Here is a 20,820-nt window from a genome sequence, read left to right as displayed (position 1 = left end):
CCACACATGTAAATGAAAATGTCTTTTTTTTAATTATGTTCCTGTTTTTGTAGAGTTCAGGGTGGTTCCTAGGGTTTTTTTCTGTAGAAACAGGAGAGGGTGGGGACCCCATTGAACTGGATGATCTCCAAACAGCCCTTTAAAATGAGTAGCAGTACCCTCGAGAGAGAGGGGATGCAGATTCATACTCATGCATCAAAATAATCAAGACAACTCAATAGTTTGGCAAAGTGAGTCAGTTTAATGACAAGTTCATAAAACAGGGAGTACAACGAACATCAGCAATCGCTCGATCTTCTCGCTCTCTTTACTTTTAGAAAAAACACAATATTTATATCAAAAACTTGTCATTGCTGACGTACAACCTGCACACGTACTAACATCATTGTATGTGGCAACTTTAAAAACCTGACATGCAACGTGATTGGTTATAGGAAGGTAACTCAATAAAGGTACTATATCTGTATATGGTAGCGGGGAGAGGGGATTGGATAAACAATGTTAGGTGGGGTAACTAAGCCCTCCCTTCAAAATGGCCACTATAAATGTCAATAAAATTATGACATACTATTGGCCCTACTCACTATAGGACCCTAGATTACATGGTCCACTATGATTGGGTTGGCATCAACCCCACTCATACTTTTCCACCTCCGTCTAGAAGCACGCAGAAAGAACATCCAAGTGCAGAGAAGCAAGTCTGCTCCCCAGCTTCCCACCAATTATGCTACAACCAATCATCACCTCAATAGTCATGTGTCAATTACTGCTTTGTATTTTGGCCTTGAGTCTGCTCTGTGAACGTTTAAGGAGTATGGGCATGGTGAGAATCCATGCATAGGTGTGAAAGTCTCACTCTTCCAGCCTGCCTTTGTCACGTGACTGGACACAGTGAAATCGGCTTTACTCTGTGTCTTTTCGTATAGTTGATTTAATTCTACCCTTTCTCTGACATCTGTAGCTTATCGGGACATTTCTGAACAGGATCCCCTGTTCTCTTCTCCTTAATTGTATCCAATGTCGGCCTATTCCAGCCAGATACAACTTTGGCTTCTTGGCATGGTCATCTTTAGCTGAGTTTTGCTTTGTCTTGAGTCTGGATTTTCTTGCTGCGACACACACTATTTGAGGCCTTTTGTAACCTTTGTTCAATTCTGCTCATATGCGTAGTGGACTTGCATTCATACATAAAGTGCTTTTTGAGGTATATACTCATAAACGTTGGCGCAATCTATTCACTATTTAGCATAAGCTAGCTTCACAATTTCTTTGCCTCTTGCAGTTACTTGCATCTGTACATGTTTAAACTAACTAAATATCTTCATCATGTATGTGGCATACGTGTCTTCATCTTGAGCCCACAATGTTACTTATCCCTGGTATCTTCTCTTTATTTAGTCTCTTGTCAGCATTCTCAGGTCATTATATCTTCTATATGTGCGTACGTCTGATTACGTGTAACACCACCATTCATCTTCCTTCATTATCTTCTTTGCTTCTTTGGGTATTTTATTCAGACAACCATCATATTGTTTAGAATGCAGGTATGGCTTTTTAATGGATACCTTACTGTCCAGGTTTTCTTAGGTGTTGGTATACTAATGGGTGCTGTTAGACTGATAGGTACTGGGCAGAGCCCATGTGCTGCTCTCTGCTGATTTAACTGTTCTTCATACGTCACATACTTTGGAGTGAAATCAATAGGCAATGGGAGGGGAACAGCTGGAGTGGGGGCAATACTTGACACTTCCTCTTCACTCCTCCCTCTGGGGTCCTGGTCTGAGGAAATGCTTCCTTGGGGTCCATATCTTTATGACTCCCTTCAAGGATCCCGCTGTTCTTACAGGCTCATCCGTGTTCCATGTCATCAGTTGACATTCTCCACTTGGACTGCAATAGATCCATCTTCTCACATATTTTCTATGATCCCTTGGATACAGGAACGTGGTTCCTTCTGGTGCATAAATGCTGGCCTTCACAAAGTCTCTTATTTCTTCATCAGTCAGGTCTTTGAGCTTCCATCCTTACTCAATATCAATCATGATCTTCATCCCTATGGCTTTCTTTGCAGTCCTCTGGAATTGGGAGATTATGAATTTGATCACACAGAATCCAATTAATATCATCACCAACAGGGCTCCACGAACTTGAATGCATTTGCCATCCATTGCTGAACCCATGAAAACAGTGCTCCAAACCAACAATCATCATCAACTTCATCAACTTCATCTTTCATGCGATTCTATACTTTTTTCAGCATGTCTAAGGCCTCTGTTAAGGTTCCATTCTTGTCGTCGTTTGAAGGTATAAATGTGCAACATGATTATCCAATTTTTGCACAAACACCTCTATAGCTGTGATCATGTCTAAGCTATATTTGTTCTGGAGTGCCATCAGTCTGATTGCTCTGAACTCTTCTCTGATAGCATTGAATCCTTTTATGGCCATGTGTATGGTCTCTAGTAACTCCTATATGGTTATCTGCAACCATTTAGTATTTGCTCCAACCTAAATTATTGGCATCAAGATGAAGGTGAATAATGAAGAAGTCTGTCTGTGTTCATATGGGTAAGCATCAAAAGCTTCTATGGATTTTGCAGAGAAATAATGTACCCTCTTTAATTCTCTTCAAAAGCTCCACCGATCTCTTCTTCATCAAGTGAGCATCTGCTTTCGGGAAACTGTCAATGTTCACATCACTTTTTGGAATCACCAATGCTGGAACATGGACATTCACCAATGTACATATACCTCCCCAATTTTTCAGTAATCTCATGTATGCCTGGGATCCACATGCCCAATAGTGATCCATGATTACTGCAGTACCATACACCATTCCTGGAACGTCAAAGACTTGGCCACAATTGTGATTCTCTCCCACTTTTCTTGTACCATTATTTCTGAAACAGAATTTTGGCCTCTCCAATGGTACTATCTGCAAGGGTCCTCCTCTGTCCTCGACCCATGTCAGTAGTTTAGCAAGCTTCGGCCATAAGGGCTTGCATCCATTCTGCACTATGTCAATGGTACCCTGGTAACAACCAATGACTACCCACACTCTTCAGATCACTACTCCTTTCTTCCATCTGTCTGGTGAAAGCACTGTTCCCCAGATTTGCATTTCATCTCTGTTCTTTCATCAGCGAGATTCTTCTGAAGTTTTTCATGCAGTCTCAAATTTCTTGTTCACATCTCTGCTCCTTTTACTCCAGGTTTCTCATATCTGATCCCAAAATTCTTCGTTTTGGCATTGTTTCTTGTCTTATGTCTTGAACATAGTCATCTTCATTTGGATCTGTTTTTTCAGTTGCCCATTTGAGAGAAGCATCACTTCCCATGAACTGACCTCTGGTCTTGCACATTGCTATATGTGACAGACAGTGTGCTGTCTGAACATCTATCTTGATAGCTACAAAGATCTTTGACTTTCCCATGCTGTAGGGCAGAAGTGCACATACAAAGCATTCCTCATCCGAAGTTTGCCTTCCACCAACTTCCTTCATATATTGTTAACATATGTTGTTTCCCAAATGTGCTGTGCTATCCAGGTAATCATTCAATATGTTATTGTCTTCTTGTGTGCTTCTTCTGGCTCTTATTCTTTTGATATGAGCTTCCACAAGCATCCCACACAGTACCTTTGTATAGCTCCTTCTTGCTGGAGCATTCTCAGGCATCTCCATCAATGATCTGGGCGTTTCCATTTGTACTGTTCGAGTACGAGAAAGTGCAATATGCTTAATTCTTCCAATATTCCAACTAGGCATGAAAATGTCTCTCATAATTTCTGTCCCTGTTCTCCTTCCAGGCACTGCCCTGATATCATGTCTCGCAGGATCAGTTATGCTTGCAGTTGTTGTCTTGATTTGCTTATTATCTAAAGACTTTCGTCTCTTTAAAAGTTCAGCTTTCTCCATTTGTCTCTAAATTTCTCTTGGCTTAAAACTCCTCATTGTTATTTGTCCAAACTTCCCCCATTCTCTTGAATTTGCTTCTGAAACCATTGATACTAGACCAGGTGTGTTTGTACTCATTACCTTTGTAGGTGTAACTTTCATCAATCCTTTATCTGGTTTACTTTGCCGACCCTGTCACTGGTGTTTCAACTCATTTGCTATTGTGTGTGTGTGTCATTTCTTACTACATCCATTTCAAGCTCAGTCACTCTATCACTCTTTCTTGGAACAGGAATGACTATGTAGGGTCTGGCATTCTTGTAGGTATCATGCGTACAACCTCAGGTGGGTGCATGGCAACAATACTTTGTACACCTATATAAAATGCGGTTCTAATCGTTAATGACAGCAATATGATTATGAATATAATGCATGCATAGATAATGCATCTATACGTCATTTTACAGCATTTGATTCGTGGGCAATAAGGATGTCTCTCCTCATGAGCGAGAACAATGTTACTGCTTTGACTACCCATCTCGATCATATAAGGAAGCAAAAACTGGTTCTTTAATACATTTTAATTATTATCACTTCCTCCTGGGTCCTGTTGTCTCTGCTTCACAGATCAATAGTTTTGGACCAATTGTTCTCTGGATCTGAATAATGGACTCTGGAAACAGTTCTGTTTTGCAATGTAATGTTCCACAGTGAACAATGACCTCGGCAAGTCTATAATATGTGTTCCATATAGACTAGTTCCCAGTCTATACCTCGAATCTGCTTCACTCCAGATGACATGTTGCTTCCCTGTCAGCAAAAAGTCTATTTCTTATCCACACTTCCACAATCTGCCCCTCGAATGAAAGTCTCTACACACTTCTGTGATTTTGATGAGCTTGAAGTGCAACCTGAATAATGATACTGTTCAGGATCACGCTCAAACGTTCTGTGTTCACTGGATCTGGAAGAAAAGTTAGGACATCAGTATGTCTCCCAACAAGGTCTGGACCGTCTTCAATTAAATGGAAGAATCGCATGCTGACAAGCCTATTCGCTGCTTCTTCTGATTGGGACATTTGTCTTGTCTTGTCTTGTCCTCACTGTATTTTGGCAATAATAAGAACTGCTCTGTGAGAGCAAGTTTGATATTGTGTTTTCGTGATCAGGATCTTTCAAAAACTCGGTTATGCTTGTAAGTCTCCCCACCATTGACGGGTAGAAACTAAATACCAATTTGAAATAGATCAGTATGTTCCTGGTGAGGTCACTATTATGTGACACCATAAGTAAGTCCAAACAAGGACTCTGTATTGAATGACTCGGGATACTGTATTCTCTTCCAGTTTATATATCCTCGATCAAAATTTGGCGCAGCTTTTCTTATCAAGGCTTTAGTGTGCCTCAGTCCAAAGTCAACAAGCTACTTGCGGCTCAATGAATGCAATTCTCTTCTTTTACCCTGCAACTAGGATGCACACGGCGTTCGCATTTGTGTCCTTTTTCCCCTATTTTGCTCAAAGGAAATGTCTATAACTGGGCCACAACCTTATCACAAAAATACCTTGCCTTTCCACTTGACTGGTCATGCATCCTCGTCATTGATCTTGTCTGCATGTGCTGTGGTTCTTCCCCATTGTCAGTAGTCTCTTCAGGTTGGGGAGCGGGCATAGGGGTCTCTCCGATATATGGCTTGATGTCACCAAGGAAGATCCAAGCTCTTCTTCCTTGTAACTTAACTGCAGATGGCGTAATGTCCTCGACAATAAAAGGGCCGTGGAACCTTGGCTCGTCCCACCTTTTCCTTGTGTGATTCCGAACTAAGACGGTATCCCCAGGGTATAGTTGAGGTACACGTAACGCTGGAATCTTGTCTGTTGTAGTATATCCTTCTGTGTTCTGTACTGCCCTACACTCTCCTCATCACTGCAGCTGTCCTGAAATTACAGAAAGACGAGATGTCATGCAGTTCAAGTAGTTTTGCATTTCTAATCCTAACACTTCTCCTGTTGGCTGAGCATCACATCTAACTCATGTTTGAGGAATTAAAGGCGTCTGCATTCTTCTGCCAGTCACAATTTAAAAAAAAGTCCTCCCAGCCCCTTTTTGCCTTTTGACTTGAATTTGTATGCTGTTCCTGCTGCTGCAGTTTCCTGCTTTTGATCCAGTGCTCTTTCTGGGCCCCCTGCCTTGCAGCCTGCTACACCCTGCTGCCTACAGCCCTAGCCTTTTGGGCTCCCTTCCTCACAGCCCTGCTCCTCTGGGCGTCCTGCCTTGCAGCCTGCTACACCCTTCTGCCTACAGCCCTAGTCTTTTGGGCTCCCTGCCTCACAGCCCTGCTCCTCTGGGCTTCCTGCCTTGCAGCCTGCTACACCCTGCTGCCTACAGCCCTAGCCTTTTGGGCTCCCTGCCTCACAGCCCTGCTCCTCTGGGCTTCCTGCCTTGCAGCCTGTTACACTCTGCTGCCTACAGCCATAGCCTTCCGGGCTCTCTGCCTTGCTGCTCTGCTCCTCTGAGCTCGTTCCTTGCTGCTCTGCTCCGCTGGGCTCCCTGCCTTGCAGCCTGCTACTCTCTTCTGCTTTCAGCCCTGACCCTCTGGTCTCTCTGCCTCAACGCCCTGTTCCTTTGGGTTTGCTCCTTGCCGCCCTACTCCTCTGGGCTCTCTGTCTGCCGCCTACTACAGCTCTCAGTCCTGCTCCTCTGGACTCTCTGCCTTGCAGCCTACTACAGTCCTCTGCAATCCAGCCCCCTCTTTCCTGGCTGCTGCTCCCTTGCTCTCTTCCTTGTTTGCAACCCCTTGTTCTTCATCCCTGTCCTTCTCTTCCTTGACTCCTCTGTCCTCCCCTTTAGTTTACCCATTTCTATTGTACTGTTTTTTCCTTCATTCCCTTCTGCTAGATTTCTCTTAGACTTCCTTGTCCCTAGTTATTTCTGTTCTTGTCTCTCTTGTGTCTTATGTTGATCCTTTGTACAGAGCTTGACAGTTGGTTTCCGGCAGGCAACCTCTGCCCCTTCCCTTGTCGCCTTTTCTGTTTAATAGACACCCACAGCTGTTGTTCCCAGCCATGAGCAGACAGAGTGGGCCTCTGTAATAGTAATCTGTGCAGAAGGATGGAGTTTCCAAATGTCTGTGGAACACTCTTTTTCCATATCTGCATACACCCCAAGAGGGAATCCAGTTTGTTTGTATCTTTGTATTTCCAGCCCCTTTCTGTTCACAACTACAGTTGCCTACTTTTCTTTCTTGATGAGTTTCCTGCTGTGTGTGTACTTATCTGTCACCTTACATCAGCACAGTCACCCAAACCCTACCTGGGGGCCCTGTGCCACTCTTGACAGAGTGCCATCCTTGACAGAATGCAAGAGCCAATAAATGTTTGTTCCATAGGCAGGAAAGGCACACACAGACCAAAGATGCTTTCCTTTCGATTCAAGAAACCTCTGCAAAAATCTAAAGTTTTCCTAAGGACTGCAAACAAAAACCCTAGTTTAAAAGACAGACTCACCCTAGTAAACAAAGGTTTACAAGCACAGTACTACACTCACTGGCTCTCTGACCCTTCTATGTATAACTACTATGACATTTTCAACTATGATCCGCAGTCTCTATCAGAAGAAGAACTACACCAGATTCTGAAGCTGTAGAACAGGCTAATGGAACATACCAGTTACAAGAACAACTCTTATGCCTTAAAAGACAAACCGAAGACCTCTATGATGAATTTGTCTATTTACATGGTACGAATCTAGCAAAGGGACACAATTTACCAGACCATCTGGCACTATCCCAAACTCCTGACATTCTGTCTTTAGAGATTGGCATGATAAGGCCTGGAAGGGTAATACAGAAAATGATACAGACTTATACAGAGCAGATGGAAGACCTGAACTTGGCATATGCATACCTTCTAAAGTTTGACTTAGCTCATTCACTTACTAGCCACAGTAACTCAGGCTGTTGCTCAGATAGTGAAGAATTAACTCCTTCGGTGGGCCAAATCACTCACACTGCCTTTACACCACAAATCAAGTGCAATCATCTGGCTGGAGATCCTGCTGAGTCAAAGGATTGTCCCGTTCTTACCCTTGATGGCGGTCCTTTACTCACACTTACAGCCTCTAAAGAGGTGACCAAGTCAGAGAGGTACTCTGCTTCTACAGATTTTTGTGCACCAGACCATGTGTCAGATCCTGAACTATACCCAGTACCTGTCTGGAATCCAGCCTTGCCAACAGTCAATACCCCAGAGCCATCTATCAACCGGAGCACACAAGACTTTGAAGGCCAGCCATCAGAAAGCCTACCCTTTCCTGATCCTCCGTCAGCCATTCTACCTGTTACGGAATCTGCAAGCCCAATCTCTGCTGCTCCTCCTGCTAGTACTCCTAAATCTGCTACTGATGCAGCATCCCCAATCACTCTTACTGCAGTTGAAGCACCCCCTTCCTCTCTGCCTGCAAGAACGAACAGTACCTGTTGCAACGCCAGTTAACAGCTCTCCTATTAAGGCTACAACTCCGGTTGTTCCTGCTGGTGCCTCTGCAGCACCTAAACTACCAGACTGTACTCCTTCAGTCTCAGTTGCGTCCCTGCCCACTGGTACTCCTGTGACACCTATACTCCCAACTGCTACAGCACCTGAACTTCCGACTGCTATTCATGATCTCCCGGCTGCTGTGGCTTCTGAACTCCCTGCTACTCAGGGTGTCTCTGCAACATGTGTGACTCCTAAAGTCCCTGCTGCAAATCGTAATGTTGCCATTGCTGCTTCTGAATATTTGGAAGACCCTCCTAGAGCAACCTATTCAGCTGTATCTCTGGTTCCACCTTTCAGCACTGTACCGTTGCCAGCCCTAAGGAAAACCACTACTTTCAAAGACATATATGCATTGGAGCCTGCAGAGAGATCTTCACAGTCTCTCAGATCATGAACACACTGTTGTATTTGGGGCCCCTAAGACTTCGTCTTTTCTGGATTCAATCTCAAGGGTTCTGAACATTGATAAAGATTTCTCCTGTAAAAGCTCTCACCTTGCAGACTTACACAGCTTTTGGATCTTCATGATGTGCCTTATTAGTATAAGACTCTCTCACGGTGTGACAGGACTTGGACGTGCTCTTCTTGTTGGCCAGTCTTCAGAGGGACTGCAGAGGGGCATACTGTCACGCCTGTGCCACTGGCACACACATTGGCAACCACCATGGACGATATGGTACTCGTTTATCCTCATAATACTCTTTAAACAACTCCTTTTCACATTTTGGTCATTAATTTCTATTTGTATTACATTGGTACTTTTCTATTTAATTCAGCAAACTACATGTACCATAATGCACCTTGCTTCAGCTATCAATTCTTGGCCATTCACATTCGTCTGTATTGAAACCACAATCCCCAGAAGCCCTAGCAACCAGTGCTGCTTCCACCATCCACCAGAGAGGGAGGAGGCAGATTATCTTCAGGTGTGCTGCTCCAGGTGCTGCCAATTAGCCTGCCTCAGTACAGGGCAGGGCTGTATTTCAGCAGCTGCCTGAAGGAGCCCAGTCTCTTGCATCTAGAGTCCTCCCAGCCCCTTTTTGCCTTTTGACTCGAATTTGTATGCTGTTCCTGCTGCTGCATTTTCCTGCTTTTGATCCAGTGCTCTTTCTGGGCTCCCTGCCTTGCAGCCTGCTACACCCTGCTGCCTACAGTCCTAGCCTTTTGAGCTCCCTGCCTCACAGCCCTGCTCCTCTGGGCTTCCTGCCTTGCAGCCTGCTACACCCTGCTGCCTACAGCCATAGCCTTCCGGGCTCCCTGCCTCGCTGCTCTGCTCCTCTGAGCTTGCTCCTTGCTGCTCTGCTCTGCTCTGCTGGGCTCCCTGCCTTGCAGCCTGCTACTCTCTTCTGCTTTCAGCCCTGACCCTCTGGTCTCTCTGCCCCAACGCCCTGTTCCTTTGGGTTCGCTCCTTGCTGCCCTACTCCTCTGGGCTCTCTGTCTGCCGCCTACTACAGCTCTCAGTCCTGCTCCTCTGGACTCTCTGCCTTGCAGCCTACTACAGTCCTCTGCAATCCACTACAGTTTTTCTGTACCTTGTGGCATCCTGTACTGCAGCCCTGCTTCCTTGTTTGCAGCCCCCCTCTTTCCTGGCTGCTGCTCCCTTGCTCTCTTCCTTGTTTGCAACCCCTTGTTCTTGATCCCTGTCCTTCTCTTCCTTGACTCCTCTGTCCTCCCCTTTAGTTTACCCATTTCTATTGTACTGTTTTTTCCTTCATTCCCTTCTGCTAGATTTCTCTTAGACTTCCTTGTCCCTGGTTATTTCTGTTCGTGTCTCTCTTGTGTCTTATGTTGATCCTTTGTACAGAGCTTGACTGATGGTTTCCGGCAGGCAACCTCTGCCCCTTCCCTTGTCGTGTTTTCTGTTTAACAGACACCGCCAGCTGTTGTTCCCAGCCATGAGCAGAGTGGGCCTCTGTAATAGTAATCTGTGCAGAAGGCTGCAGTTTCCAAATGTCTGTGGAACACTCTTTTTCCATATCTGCATACACCCCAAGAGGGAATCCAGTTTGTTTGTATCTTTGTATTTCCTGCCCCTTTCTGTTCACAACTACAGCTGCCTACTTTTCTTTCTTGATGAGTTTCCTGCTGTGTGTGTACTTATCTGTCACCTTACATCAGCACAGCCACCCAAACCCTACCTGAGTGCCATCCTTGACAATAACAGAGGAGAGGTGGTACATCCTTGTTTTAAGCCCAGATTAGTGGATATTGGTGAGGATCGCGTGATGCCTTCATTCAGACAAATAGTAATAGATGTATCTCTGTACATTTCCCTCAGAAGGTGTAATACCAGCGGATAAGCGGATACATATTCCATCCAGCTAACTTACTCCATAGCCTATTCCTGTTAACACAGTCTAGAGAAGTTTATGAAACAAATATAGAGCCTTGAATCTTGTATCTCCAAGGATGCAATTCAGAGCTATAATGTTATCTAAGGTATTAAAACCCAAACTGAATCCTGTTTGGTAGGGGATAAGAGCTTGTTATCTTTAATCCAACTATTAATTATAGTAAGTAAAAGTGAGCAGAAGATCTTACAGCTGGAGTCAGCCATCGCAAGTAAGCAATAATTGTTAGGGCAATTTCTATTACCTTTTTTAAAGATGGGGATAAATAAAGCTTCTCTCCAGCTAGCTGGAATTTCTCCACTTTTTCAAATTTGAATGAACAAGTGTAGCAATATCTTAGCCCATTTCAGAGGGTTTTCCTTAATAAAAATGTAAGCTAATGTGTCAGTGACGCTTTCATTTTGTTAATAATTGCCAATATGTTATGCAAATTCAACAGGAAGATTCCACCAGATGACCCAATTTCTTGCCAGACATCCGGCACATTTTCTACAAAATACAGGTCATTGATATATTTGATCCATAAATCCAAAGATATGGTGTTAACATCTGAGTCAGTATCCTCGGTAAGGTATTGCCTGTAAAGGTACCAATACTTTTTCGAATCTTGGGTACGACATAAGGACAGGATTATTTTCCAATATGCATTTTGTATATGGCTCTTATGCGCCCTAATCCAATTTTGGATTTGGTATGAACATTTATAACAGACAGCATTTTTTCTCTATTATGAGTGTCTACATCTTTATTAATCATAATTATGTCAATCTTCAATGACATTTTCTTTTTTTCGATCTGACAGTCATAAAGATTCCTGTGTCTCTTAGATTTATTTCTCTTCAATTGAGACAGTGTAATTCTGGTATTTATTTTCATCACCATATTTAAAAGATCCCCAATCACCTTAAAATCATTTAAATTATTCTCTTGGCCCGCTATAGGCTAAAGGCTCATCACATGTTTTAAACATTTTTTACGTCCAGCATATCTGATTTGAGGCCCCCATTGATTTGTATGTTCATGCTTTCACCTGTCAGCCCCTCTCTTTCCCTATGTCCTTTAAAAAGACATTTTAGCACACTATGATCGCTTAGAAGAGTAGGGACATGCACAAACCTTATTATTCTGCTTTCCAATCCATGGTCTATAAACATGGAATCCAGTCTATAACTCACAGATCCATTGCTCCATGTAACGTGTTTACTGCCACTATTAGTAGGCTCTACAAAATTAAGATCCCAGTTCTGAAGTAAATTCAGCCAAGCAATGTCATTATTGATTTGTGGCATTGTTTTAAAGCCCAAGTTCCCAATCGTTGTGGGGGAATGGCCTCATGTTTTCTGCATTTTTATGTCCAATCCACCATTCTTTCCAACGCCACATCAAAATAACTATTTAAATCCCCCACTAACATTATATACCCGTTGGGAGATTCTACCTGCTGGCAATTAAGTGCCTGTAATGATGTGTCCTATTCTCTCAAAATCCTCCCCTCGTGGCCTAGAATACACATTAACCAGTAGAAGGTCTTTCCCTGAGAATTGTTTTTCAATAATAGCATATAATACCCCTTTGTAGAAATCTGATTGCTCATATTTTCTAGTATTAAAAGAGGATTTCACACCAATACAGAGACCCTCCATACGTCTCCCCCTATCTCCAGCTAATGCTGGATTCAATAAAATAGTGTAGCCATCCATTACTATGGTTCCAAGGACTCATGTTTCTTGGAGTGCAAATATGTCGCTACTCTTTAATAGAAGAACACTTTCTGTCTGTAAAATAGAGCAGTAACCTCTGCTTTTCCATGAGATTACAGTAATAGCGGCTTCCTCTGCTCAATGTTCCAATCTGTAATTTTCATCCAGAATCCATGTTATTGGTTTAATATGTTTTCCTAGACTTGTGCTAGGTTGGGCGTTACCATCCATCAAACATTGTCTGTTATTGCTGGAAAATTATACTTTATTGCGCAGCACAATTTCATATTCATTGTTCCAAATCTCTCCTGAATATTCTCTGAGCCATTCAACAATTACGGCAGTACCGAATTGAACAATATCCCAAATTTCCCAACTCTCTGCCTTGGGTAAAATAACTTTCTATGTCAGAGGATTTTATACTATGCAACTGTGGTATTCTCCCTAAACATTCCAACAAGCATGCTCCATTTAGATAAGGACTATCATCAGTAGGGTTTTTCTCGATAATGTTTATACTTTTGCCTCTATTTTTTGGCCATTAGGCCTTGGGATGACTCCTCTGATCACACGTAGTGTATGCCCAGCGTAAATTTCTGACAGACTATGCAATTTATCATAAAAAATGCAACCTGCTCTGCTAGGTTTGCTACAAACCATTCTTCGACAATGGTTGCTGCTAGATTCTCTCTTGTTACATGCGCTGGATAGTGTAACTGTTCCAGTGCTATTTTCAGTAGGATTATAGGCATTACTGGTCTACCAGTGCTGTCTTGTCACCACAGAGCCTCAGAGGGGTTTAAAGAACACCCTCTTCACTTCCATTGGTTCTTCTCTTCCTGGGGTGCCTCCCCTTGGATCTCCATTAACTGAGTAGTTGAGATATTACTGTAGCCATCCGGCTCACTCCTCACAACAATCATTTTCTCATGCACATCAGGCATTCTCTCATCCATCATTATTTCATCTTCAGTTGCCACACGCTTGGCTTCAGTGCCTGCAGCTTGATTTCCGTGTGAGATACAATCTGTCCCTTTCGTGTGGGCTGCGCATTTCACGACTGCTATGCCCACTGGGAGTTGTAGTGCCTTAATGAGCCGATCCAATAAGATGGTGTGCTGGACTGGCGAGCCGTCCGCTCAGAGGTAGCCCCTCCTTTTCCAGCGTGCAAAGCCTGCATGCACTGTAGACGTCACATAGGCAGAGTCACGGTACACCGTTACTTCCTGGTGTTCGTGTCCTTCAATAGCGAGTATCAATGCCACTAATTCTGCAGCCTGTGCGGGGTAATGAGAGGGTAATTGTACACTAATAAGTACTCGAGATTCCCCATTTGCTTTGTGCTTCACCGCAGCAGCACCTGTATATCTCTGTCAATCATTTTGATCGATCCTAGAAGATCTGTCAATGAAGATGATTTTTCCTTCTGCCAATGCATTTTCTTTGACTCTGGGGATCTCATCATAGAATTCTTCATGGTTTGCACAACCATGTATTGGCTCTCCTTCAGTAACTGGCTCTACTATAAACATAGCTGGGTTCACTATTCTGCATCAAACTATTTTAATCGCTGGATTTGATATGACCACTTCATAGGCAGAAGCTCTTTGTGATGTCAATGCACCTTTCAGTTTTTCTAAAATGGCAAATAATGCATGCTCAACGAATAACGTCATTGGGCACCCCATTACAATGGTTGTAGCTTTCTCCATGGGGAACGCGGCGGCAGCCAAATTTTGTTCACATGGGAAATTACCTCTCATCACTGGGTCTAAAATCCCATTGTAGTATTCAAGGGGCTTGTACCCCAACATGTTTTTTTTGTGTAAGGACTGCTGTTATAACAGTACCGTCCATGTGTGAAAACAGGTAGAATTCCTCTGCATAATTGGGAATCCCTAAAACTGGTGCTGTGCAAATGGCCTTTTTTAGTTCAGCAAACTCTTCCTCCATGACCTTAGTCCACATGATTTTTTCTTTTGTTGCCTCTGCTTTCTTTAAGGTTTGTACTAAGGGCCTGATATGAGAGCTGTAGTGAAAGACCCATGCCGTGACATAATTACATAATCCTAGAAAACTCTGCATTTGTTTTATCGTGTGAGGCTTTGGTGTTTTCAAAATAGCTTCAGCTCTTTCAGTAGTAACCTTCTTTCTTTCATGTGAAATCAGTTGACCTATGTACAACACCTGTTGATGACAATACTGTAACTTCTCTTTGTGGACTTTATATCCTTTCTCAGTAAGTATAGTCAATAACTCAATGGAATCGTGTGTACACTCTGTTGTGCTACAAACTAAATGTCATCCACATATATTGCAAGATAAAGACCCTCATTACGACCCAGGTGTTAAGGGGTTAATGGCGCCGTAATAGGTGGCGTCGCCGTTAAACCCTTAACGCCTGATTACGAGGTCCCTTTGCGGGTGGCACTTTAACGCCTGCTTTTAGCAGGCGTTAAAAAACCAACCCGCAAAGGGACCTTGGTGCTAAGTACGGTGCCGCAATTTGCGGCACCGTACTTGGCGCCTTCCCCATACCCGTTGACCACTATGGGGCAAAAATGGGAATGGGGAAGGGCCATGGCGGCATGGGGAATTACCGCCCCGCCAACCTCGGAATGGGGCAGTAATTTCCCATTCCGCCATGGCAGAGTCGGTAAGTTACTGGCATGGGCCATGGTGCTATTACCACCATGGTCCAACGCCTGGGTCATAATGAGGGCCAAACTCTCTAATGCAATGTTGCTCAAGTCCATCTGCAGGACTCTATTGAAAATCAAAGGGGACTCACAATACCATTTAGGCAGCTGTGTGCTTTTCAGACAAACTTGTTTGATCGTAAAAGATGTCAAATCCTGCAAATCTTTGTGCAATGGGATTGAGAAAAATTAATTTTTCAAATCAATCACTGTGAAATAACGTGCCTGAACAGGTATGTTACACAGAATTGTAGACAGGTTAGGGACTAGAGGGAACTTCGGCATCTACTATCTGGTTTATCAGCTTAAAATCTTGTATTAGCCTCCAAGACCCTCCCTTTGATTTCTTAATCGGAGAAACCGAAGTATTGCATGAAAACTGATGTCACTAAAATGCCTTGATCCATCATGGCAGAAATTGTGTAAAAAATCCCTTCATCTGCCTCCCTAGACATGGGATACTGTTGTGCTTTTGGTACAATTGCTCCTGGTTTCAATTTAATCTTCACCGGCTCCTTTCAGTAAGCTTACGTCATATAGGCCTGTAGTTCATACTGAGACAGGCACATTTGCCATGTCGTCATCAAAATATTCAGGGCGTTTTTGTGCCAGCGTCATTCTCTGGGGCACCTCTTTTAATCATTTACACCCAATAAATGAGGTTTACTTCAAATGTCATCTCATCTTTACCTAGTTGTTCTTCAAACAGATCATCATCAGTGACGTCAGTCAATCTGTAACTTTCCCCAATGGCTATTATTGTGCACCATTATCTGCCTTCATCATCACAACCATCAAGCAAAGCCATCTCTTATCCCACTATGGCTGCTTGTATAAGTAAGGGAAACAGTCGTCCCTTTTCCTCATGCATAAGTATTCTTGGTCTGAACAGAAACTCCTCTGGGGTTCTCATTGTTCACTCTGAAAGGCCTGATAGCCATGACATTAATATACACACTTCATATGCAAATATCTCAGGTTGTAATGGAATAGCTCTCATAGCCATTCGTCCTGCGTGTGCTCTGATCATTTTGCACACTTTTAAATGGTGCATTCCTGGAGTTGAACACACTATTCCTTCCTCAGTGAAAGAGGTTGTCATATTTAACTTTGTCATCAAATCTTATGATATGATATGATATGATATGGTATTTGTAACGCGCCTATACACAAGTGTTTCAAGGCGCAACATATATATATATCCCAATATATTGACAGGCATCTGTCTCGAATACAACAGTGGCACTTTCATGTCACATTCTCCTATAGAAACTGGAAGTTCTTCCCTGAAAGGAACACAGTTTGTAGCTCCTGTAAAACCTTGGGTATTCATGGCATCGCCGGATAAAGACAACTTGCCTTCAAGTATACACAAACGCGTCACGCCCATGTAAACTAAAAACAAATATTTCTTACCCCCTATAGTGACATCTACCCTTGGTTCCTCATGAGGATTTCGTGTCACATATAGAATGGATCAGGTCTCCCAGTGAGCTGTCCTAGTCCATGTACAATCTTGTCCCACAGTTTGTGAATGGATTTCCTCCATCACCAGTGGCATTTCCTGTTCTAGAGTTCAATACCTGTCCTGTGCCTGTGGTCTGTTGAAGTTGCATCGGGGACTGTTGAGACTGCCCTTGTGGAAAATTGGTCACCGTCTGCTGTGGCTGTAATCTTTACTGCACTCTCAGCGCTTTCTGCTGTACAGTTTGATTCTGCTCAAATCCATCTCCACCCTGCTGCGAGAATGCAGGTGGATTCATCATCCCCCTCTTGTAAATTGGTAATCTTGCACCATCAATTGACATACGTGCTAGATGCCTTGTCATCCCACACATCCAACATTGGATGGCATATTTTGATCATTTGTTCTGCACTAATTTGGCCTCTTCGCCTTTCCTTGCATCATTCTTCTTGCGATTTTTCTCTTGCAGCAGCCTACAAAAATGCGCAGTGGTCAGTTGTACTTCTGACCATGGCTTAGCTTCGATTCCTACCAATTTCTTGAGCTGCTTCTGCACCTGTTCTGGCAGCCCTTGACATAATATATGGTAAAACACAGGTGTAGATTTCCCCCAAGATTCACAAGTTTCCAGTACCCATGCGTCTTGAAACGTCTGAATGTAAAGCAACGGATCATCTCCTTCTTTCATCTTGTGTGTCATTGTAGCTCCTATGTCAGAAGTATCCGGGTATAGTACTCGAAGCACTTTCCATACCGTGGTTCTGCAATTGTTAAACGGCACTCTGTCATGCTTCATCATGCGCAGTGTTGACTGTAGTCACACCAGTGTAACCTGCATGTGTCCAAACATTGACAGCTCTATTACCCAGTATGGCGATCAAAAGACCCTTGATATCCCCTATAGCCAACGTATTACCTCCCGTCATGTTTTCTAACTCGTGTATCCATTTCCCAGATCCAGATGTCAACATTTAGAATCTCTCTATCCATCTGCGGCCATGGTACATACTGTGGCCTTGTCCCTCCCTTCTCTAAGAAGGGAAACTGACGCACTAAACTCCTTTTCTTCTCTCATCAATTGTCTGTCTACCGCAGGGGTAATATTCCCACATCGCCATCTGCCTGGCAATGTCCTTAAACGGCTTCTGACTGTGTGGCAATCCTTCAAGCCAGTCTGACTGTGTCACTGACTCTGGTACTTTAGGTGCGGTCACGGTTGAATCCAACCATCTTATTCTCTTACCCATAGAGAGACGTCTCCCATGACCTCACTCTGTGTCTCTTTCGTCTCTTTCACAGGCTTCCCTTTCTTCCTCTGATATTGCCTGTGCCCAACTCGTGCAGCTTGTCTCATCTTCCGCATTTCTATTTAGAGTCAGCCTATCTAACAGCTCTCTGTCTGCTGCTGCGTGAAGCCTCCTCGGTATCGTACATCTGAGTGCTTTCAAGGCTCTCATCCTTTGCCTTTCCTTGGGGCCCCTTTTCTAGTCTGATCTCATCATATATCCGATACTTCTGGTGTCAAAGTCATCTTCTAGATTTAATCAGGACGTGCCTAGGACATGAATGGTACTCAGGAAATAATTCTTCTATATCTTCCTATTCTACCACTGGATCAGGTTTTCTAACCTCCCTTTCTAGATACTCGAGATCACGCGTTCTCTGTCTTCGCTTACATTCTATGTCATTATCAAGTTCTCTATGCTTCCTCTCTAAGCCTGTCTTCCTCTTTTTCCTTGTATCTTTGTTCATTTGCCCTTCGTATTTCCTCATCTCTGTCTTTTTATTCTCTTCTCTCATGTCTTTTGTTCTTCTTCTATTCTTCCTTGTTCTATTCTTTCCTGATCATCAGCTGTTCTCTGCTTATTGTCACGTTTTCTTTGTTCTTCTGCCTTTTCCTGTTTTCTGACCTGTTCATCATGATATAACTGCTCTCATTTCTTCCTATCCTTTTTTCCACCCCTTCATCTGTCAATAGTCCTTTTTCCTTATCCTTTCTTCCTTGTTCGTCTCGTTCTCCCCTTTGTCCTATGTCCTCAATGCCTTTACCATTGAATTTCAATCAAATCTGCCCTCCCATCCATTTGTTCTGTGTGAGTGCCATCTCATCAGTTCTATCCTCATCTCCTTTCTGTCTGTTTACCTCTATTTCTGTATCTAAAGATGTGCTTGTTTGCGCTTGATCACCTTTTTACTTTTCACGTCTCTCCTTGTCCCTCGGGACTTTGGAGGTAATATTTCTTTCCCTGTCCTTCTCTGGGCTTTCATCACTACTTTGCTTAGGTGACTCATATGACGGGTTGCTATATCCCGTTGCTGCTTTAAGTTCCCTCAGTGGGTACAATCTTTCATCTTTACTTGCTTTGTTTTTCATTTCAGCTCTTCACCTTCCTCTTTGCATATATTCAGTATATAACAGCAGCTCCTCCTCTCTTTCTTCCTGGTACATCTTCCAAAGTTATAAACTAGCCAGGCCCTTGTCTAACTTTTTGCCAGTGTACATGGTATGTAAATATGTCGTCATGTGCTGTAGGACTGTGTTGGTTAGTGATCCGCCTTGGGGCCTGAGCATAAAAATGTTGTCCGCAGTCCCTTTTACCCATTACGCACTGCACTGTTTAAGCTTAGGTGTGTGTTTCAGCAACTGTTTACACAGGTGTATTAACGGAGTGATGTCTTCCATTCTTGACTCGTTTACTCCTTGTTCATATAACACTTGCTTATTTTTTCACTTCACACTTTATTAAAATTTGTGGATCAGGGTTGTATCCTTCACTATATCAAAGTCAGATGACAAGTGAAGGAGGACAGGGATGGAACAGTTCTTATTATCAAGCCACAGAAGGAGTTAATCGGTCATGATCAACAAGTTCTAATTATGTACATCTGGCAGGTTTAAATCCAGATGGGTGGTCATGTAGCATGCTGTTATACTCACTATGGGCCTCATTACGAGGCTGGTGCTGACGGAATGAAGGGGGCCAGTACGGGACTGGCCCCCTTCATTCCGTCAGGGCCAATTACAAGCTTCGCATCGCGGGACCCGGATCGCACGCCTGGTAAAACCAGGTGTGCTTTCCGGGTTCCGTGAGGGGAAGAAGGAGGTAAGAACGGGTCAGTTGTAATCTGCTCATTGTTACCTCCATCCCCATTCCCATTGAGCCCTACGGGGGCTCGAATGGGGAATGGTTCCTGCAAGGAGGAATTACCGGGTCCTTCAATGTTGGAATGACCCGGTTATTCCTCATAGCAGGAACCCGGTAAATGAGCCCGGTTTGGTGGCAGCCATGGAGAGAGTAGCTCCATGGCTACCGACAAACTCGTAATAAGGGCCTATGTTTCAGTAATAGCTGAGTAGCCTTTTCCTATAGCATGTTACCCAAATATGTTAACTAGGTTTAATAAGAGGTTGGGGATTAGGGGTTATCACATGGCTTCTTTAGGAATGGGAGTTGTCTTATTTAGGCCTTGCTGAAAGCAATGTTTAAGTAGCTATTTACCAGTACTGCAATGTTATGGGTTAGTGGGGCAATGTTCTCTTTGATGTTAAATACAGGGCAGGGGAAGACCTGCTCTGATGACTGCTTAATTTCTGTACTATTCTGTACTATTTTTACATTATCCATAAATGTTACTTGCATTAAGGTGGCTTTACCAGCAGGGTTATCTTCAGGGTGAGTGGTGTAGTGAAAATGGATGGTAATGTTGGTTTGGAGAGCTCTGACATCTTTCAGTTAGGAAGATGGGTTGTCTGCACGTTGTTAGGATGTGACAGGAGGGATGGTGCTTTCAAATGGGAGCTGTCAGCTCTTTGCAGATCTTCAAAACTCACCATACTAGATCCATTATACAGGAAGGCTTAAGAGTGCTGGTCTAGACACTTGAGTTTGGACACTTAAGAGGTTCAACAGTTCAGTTTAACTTTGGCAAAGTACATTTTCGCCCAGGTCCCTATTTATCCAAACCATGAGGTCCAAATCAATGTAAACCTATTGCTTCTTTTCAGGGGTGAATTATTCTGTGTGGTGATGATCGGGACAAAGGCATCAGGGTTCTAGGGAGGCCAGTGAGAACTACCTTAGGAGAGTCTTATGGGATGGGTAATCTTTTTAAGGAGCTGTTGAAATGAAACGAGTGGTCAACACCAAATGACTGGGTGCTTAGTGGCTTG

General features: G+C 43.4%; 1 protein-coding gene across 1 annotated transcript in view; it reads left to right on the top strand.

The window, feature by feature from the left end:
- LOC138528089 (uncharacterized) overlaps positions 1 to 20,820 on the top strand; it is an 840,778-nt gene that overhangs the window by 723,167 nt on the left and 96,791 nt on the right. The window lies entirely within an intron of this gene.

This window comes from Ambystoma mexicanum, chromosome 7q (genome assembly GCF_040938575.1).
Source record: "Ambystoma mexicanum isolate Mex_15411 chromosome 7q, UKY_AmexF1_1, whole genome shotgun sequence".
Classification (NCBI taxonomy): domain Eukaryota; kingdom Metazoa; phylum Chordata; class Amphibia; order Caudata; family Ambystomatidae; genus Ambystoma; species Ambystoma mexicanum.
This window is presented reverse-complemented; position numbering and strand designations above follow the sequence as displayed.